The sequence below is a fragment of the Ipomoea nil genome, unplaced genomic scaffold, assembly GCF_001879475.1.
Source record: "Ipomoea nil cultivar Tokyo-kokei standard unplaced genomic scaffold, Asagao_1.1 scaffold0688, whole genome shotgun sequence".
NCBI lineage: Eukaryota > Viridiplantae > Streptophyta > Magnoliopsida > Solanales > Convolvulaceae > Ipomoea > Ipomoea nil.
This window is the reverse complement of record NW_017617116.1, coordinates 6491049-6497442: the sequence shown is the minus strand read 5'-3', so window position 1 is coordinate 6497442 and position 6394 is coordinate 6491049.

Here is a 6394-nt window from a genome sequence, read left to right as displayed (position 1 = left end):
TTTTCCCCCCAAAACTTTTGTAGTAAAACTTATTTGGTAAGTAAATGTCAAATGGAAATTAAATAAATAAATAAATAAATAAATAATAATAATAATAATAATAATAATAATAATAATAATAATAATAATAATAATAATAATAATAATAATGTTATTACCTTAAATAAATAAATTATTATACTTTCCCTTAAATAAATAAATTATTATACTTTCCTTTTGAATTAGTATTTTCTACCTATAAATACAAGAGCTTCTTCAATCAAAGAATCTCAAACTCTTCTTTCTGCTTTCTTTTTGTATGAATTTTCTACATTTTTCTAACTATATTCTCACGTACTTCAATATGTTTTGCAGTTTGGACATCATGAATAGCTTCATCAACGATATCTTCTTGAAGCTCGCCAAAGAGGTGACTCGCTTGGCCCACTACAACAAGAAGCCGATTATCACTTCCCGCGAGATTCAGACCGGCATGAGATTGGTTCTTCCTGGCGAATTGGTAAAGCATGTTGTCTCTCTAAAAACACTAAAGCAGTCACCATATTTACAAGCTCTTAGATGAAATTATTTAAATCTATGTTTCCTTTTTATATAATCTCAATTAGGGGTTAATAGATGTAAAGTAACTTGGATTTGAGTTTAATTTCATATTATTCTTCCAAAAGGTTTAATTTCATATTATAAGTATTATTATCTACCTTCAACTATCAGTGAATCGATTAGCATTCTCAAAAAAAAAAAAAAAAAAAAAAAATTGAATGTCTATATCTACGTGAATGCAACATGTGTATGATTCATTAGGCTTTGAGGCAGAAGAACACATCTGGTACATTGCATATTAGTGGATCTGTATCTCATTGCAAAAAAAATATCCATACAATTAATTAATTAATATAATTACAATTATCATTATTATAATTCAAAAAAAAAAACTAAAGAATTAATTGTAATAATGAAATTTGTTATTAATATTCTGTTACTAATTGACACCGAAATTGGACCAAAAGAAAAATGAAATTAATAATAAAAATGAACTCGAATTAAAAAAATGTGCTTAATAAGTAAATAACTAATTTGCTAGATAGAAAATTAGGGTAAAGGAAAAAGAAAATGATTATTAAACATTGTACCAGATTGTTTTTATGATTGAAAATGAATATTACAAATGTACCAAATTATTTTTATGACCAGAAATAAGAATGAATTTTACACACGAGAATCTATTAATAATATTCTGTTATACTAATAGGCATGGGAATCATGCCAAATGAAAAAATGATTTAATATTAAAAATTTATTGGAAATATAATACAGTTTTCCCTACGAAAAAATTAGTAACCACCAAATGAAATATTAGGAAAAAATTATGAAGAAAAAAGAAATGGAAACAAATATTAACTCTTTCTATGAATGAAAAAAAGGAAATGAATATATCCATATTTCACTTAAAATATAATCAGTAATTATATTATTATAATTATTAATTATTTATGAAGAAAAAATGAAATGAATATGAAAGGAAAAAAATAAAATTTAGACACAAAAATCTATTATTAATATTCTGTTACTAATAGACACGGGAATTAGGCCAAATAAAAAAAATTAATATTAAAAATTTATTGAAAATATAACACCGCTTTCCCTACGAAAAAATTAGTAACCACCACGTGAAATATTAGAAAAAATTATGAGGGAGAAATAAATGGAAATGAATATTAACTCTTTCTATGAGTGAAAAAGGAAATGAATATATTCATATTTCACTTAAAATATAATCAGTAATTATATGATTATAGTTATTATAATTATATTAATTATTTATGAAGGAAAAATGAAATAAATATATTAATAGTTTACTGGAAATATAATCAGTAATTATATTTTTATAATTATATTACTTTTTAATTATGTGGAAATGAATATTAATTCTTTTTATGAACGAGAAAGGAAATGAATATTTCACAAAGAAATATGTATGTTATTAATATCATGTTACTAATCGACATGGAAATCAGGCCAATTAATCGACAATTATTAGGAAAAATGAATAAAAATCGATATTAATTCTTTTTATGAAGGAAAAAAATGAAATAAATATATTCAAAAGGAAATGAAATATGAAGAAAAACGAATGAATATGTTTATATTTCACTAAGAATATAACACAGTTTTTGGCACAGAAATCAGACCAAAAGAAAAAAGAAATTAATATTAAAAATGGACTCGAATTAAAAAAAAAATAAAGTGCTTAATAAGTAAATAACAAATTTGCTACACAGAAAATTAGGGTAAAGGAAAAAGGAAATGATTATTAAACACGTACCAAATTGTTTTTGTGATTGAAAATGAATATTACAAACGTACTAGATTGTTTTTATGACCAGAAATAGGAATGAATTTTACACACGAAAATCTATTATTAATATTATGTTACTAATAGGCATGGGAATCATGCCAAATGAAAAAAGGATTTAATATTAAAAATTTTTTGGAAATATAACACAATTTTCCCTAAAAAAAATTAGTAACCACCAAATGAAATATTAGGAAAAAATTATGAAGGAAAAAGAAATGGAAACAAATATTAACTCTTTCTATGAATGAAAAAGGAAATGAATATATCCATATTTCACTTAAAATATAATCAGTAATTATATTATTATAATTATATTAATTATTTATGAATGAAAAAGGAAATGAATATGAACAGAAAAAAAATGAATTTTACACACGAGAATCTATTATTAATATTTTATTACAAATAGACACAGAAATCAGGCCAAATGAAAAAAAATTTAATATTAAAAATTTATTGAAACACCGCTTTCCCTGCGAAAAAATTAGTAACCACCACATGAAATATTAAGAAAAAATTATGAAGGAAAAAGAAATGAAAATGAATATTAATTCTTTCTATGAGTGAAAAAGGAAATGAATATACTCATATTTCATTTAAAATATCAGTAATTATATGATTATAATTATTATACTTATATTAATTATTTATGAAGGAAAAATGAAATGAATATATTAATATTTTATTAGAAATATAATCAGTAATTATATTTTTATAATTATATTATTTTTTAATCAGAAAGGAAATGAATATTTCAAACAGAAATCCATTATTAATATCCTAATCGACATGGAAATTAGGCCAATTAATCGACAATTATTAGGAAAAATGAATAGAAATCAATATTAATTCTTTTTATGAAGGAAAAAAAAAAAAGAAATGAATATATTCAAAAGGAAATGAAATATTAAGAAAAACGAATGAATATGTTTATATTTTACTGAAAATATAACACAGCTTTTTAAATTTTTAAATATAAATCTATTAATACAAATTATAATGAATGAAATTATATTATAGAATTTTTTTATATACATATTAATAAATATTATGTGTATATACAATGTATTATTCAATCATATAAGAATATGCGTCAGATTAGAGTTTATATTTATTCATACAAAATTTAGAATTTACATTTTTATTGATTTCTAAGTACAATTTTCTTAGTTATTATTATTCATATTTTTGAAATTATAATATATATGAAATACAATTTAGAATAAATTAATTTAATTTTATAATTTTTTTTCTATAAACTTATCTAAATATGTACATGATTAGAGATTATACTAAGCATACAATATTTTAATTTTAATTTTGTATGTTATGAAAATAGATACTTACCAAATATATAAAAGTCCAACTATATTATTATATTGTACATTTTAAAATCTTTTTATTTTTCTAATTTAATTTTAAATTCATAATAACAAAAAAAAAAAAAAAATTCTCGAGTAAAACACTATATTTTAAAAAATACAATTTGATAAATATCATAAATTAATTAATACAATATCATTTATATTTATAATAATTAAAGAAAAAAATAAATAATTCAAATATGTGAACCAATAATTTCAAAATGAAATTAATATATAGTTACAAATAAATATAGCATGATTACATTTACTTTAATTAGTTTTAATTCCCTTAAATTCTTAATGATATGACTTTTCTTTATCAGTTGTTTATGGGAGGCTATGGGAGTGTTTGAGTTGGTGGAATTTTTATTTTTTTTAAATACTTACTAATAAAAAATAATTTAAAAATATTTTGTAACCCCTCATACCATTTGTAAATCTTATATTTTTTAAACAATACAATTTGATAAATATCATAAATTAATTAGTACAATATCATTTCTGTTTATAAATTATAATAATTAAAAATAAATTCAAATATGTGAACCAATGATTTCAAAATGAAATTAATATACAGTTACAAATAAATATAGCATGATTAGATTTACTTTAATTAATTTTAATTTCCTTAATGAAATGACTTTTCTTTGTCAATTTTTTTTTATCGGAGGCTAAGAGAGTGTTTGGATTGTTGAAAAATATTTTAAAATAAAAATACATACAAATAAAAAATAATTTAAAATATTTTTTAACCCCTCATAACATGTGTAAATGTTATATATTTTTTAAAATACAATTTGGTAAATATCAAATTTTTGTTTATAATAGTTAAGAAAAAAATAAATAATTCAAAAATGTGAACCAATGATTTCAAAATGAAATTAATATACAATTGCAAATAAATATAGCATGATTAGATTTACTTTAATTAGTTTTAATTTTCTTAATGAAATGACTTTTCTTTATCAATTTTTTTTATGGGAGCCTAAGGGAGTGTTTATCCTGCTGGAAAATATTTTAAAATAAAAATACATGCTAATAAAAAATAATTTGAAATATTTTTTAACCTCTCATAACATGTGTAAATGTTATATATATATATATATATATATATATATATATATATATATATATATATATATATATATATATATATATATATATATTTAAATACAATTTGATAAATATCATAATTTTTGTTTATAATAGTTAAAGAAAAAAATAAATAATTCAAAGATGTGAACCAATGATTTCAAAATGAAATTAATATACAGTTACAAATAAATATAGCATGATTATATTTACTATAATTAGTTTTAATTTTCTTAATGAAATAACTTTTATTTTTTAGTTTTTTATTAGAGACTAAGGGAGTGTTTGAGTTGCTGGAAAATATTTTAGAAATAAAAATACTTATTAATAAAAAATAATTTTAAAATATTTTTAATCCCTAAACATGAGAAAATTTTACATTTAAAAAAAATATAATTTGATAAATATTATAAATTAATTATTGCAATATCATTTATGTTTACAACGAGAATAATTAAAATAAATCAAATATGTGAACCAATGATTTCAAAATGAAATTAATATAACATGATTAGATAAAGTGACTAATGCCCCTCTTTTGGGTGAAAGGGTTGGCCTGGAGATTTAACGTTGCTCAATTCCCAAAGGCAATGATCAATCCTTGCCTTTGGTTAATAAGGACGGATGCGTCCCTTCCACTCAACCACACCCTCCAAGTTCTTAGTGAAATGACTTTAATAAAAGTAAAATCCTCCTTTACAACATCCCAACCCAAATTAATATGAATATTAATTAATTAGTAAAAAATAATAAAGCTTAATTGGTAACAAAATTTTATATGAAAATTAACTAATATCTAATGAATTGTTACCACAGATTAAAGTCAATATGTATATAAAAATGAAAAATGGTTACCAAATTATGAGAATAATTAAATTATTATAATTATAAAAATAATGGATACAAATTATGCGTAACAAATGAGAAAATTCATTTGAAATTCTGCGTAATTTTATAAACAAATAATAATTTATTAATTATTATTTACACCAATTTATACTATTAATAAAAGTAAAATTATCATCTTCAACATTCCCGCCCAAATGAATATGAATATTAATTAATTGGTAAAAAAAATTTAATAAAGCTTAATTGGTAACAAAATTTTATATGAAAATTAACTAATATCTAATGAATTTTTATCACACATTGAAGTCAATGTGTACTTAAAAATGGATGATGGTTATCAAATGTTGAGAATAATTAAACCATTATAATTGTGAGAATAATGGAAACAAATTCTGCATAATAAATGAGAAAATTCATTTGAAATTATATGTAATTTTATAAGAAAATAATAATTTATTAATTATTATTTACACCAATCTATATTTGTATTATTAATAAAAGTAAAATCTTCAATTAAAATGTCTTTCGCCCTTCTGATACGAGATTGTCATTCAAGTTCTAACGAAAACAATTCACGTTGATGCTTGCATATGCCATGACTATCAACAAAAGTCAGGGTCAAACACTAACTCACGTTGAGTTATTACTAAAAAAACTCGTCTTTAATCACGGTTAATTGTATGTGAATTTTTCCCGAGTCATCCATCCTGATGGTCTGATGGTTTTAACTCTA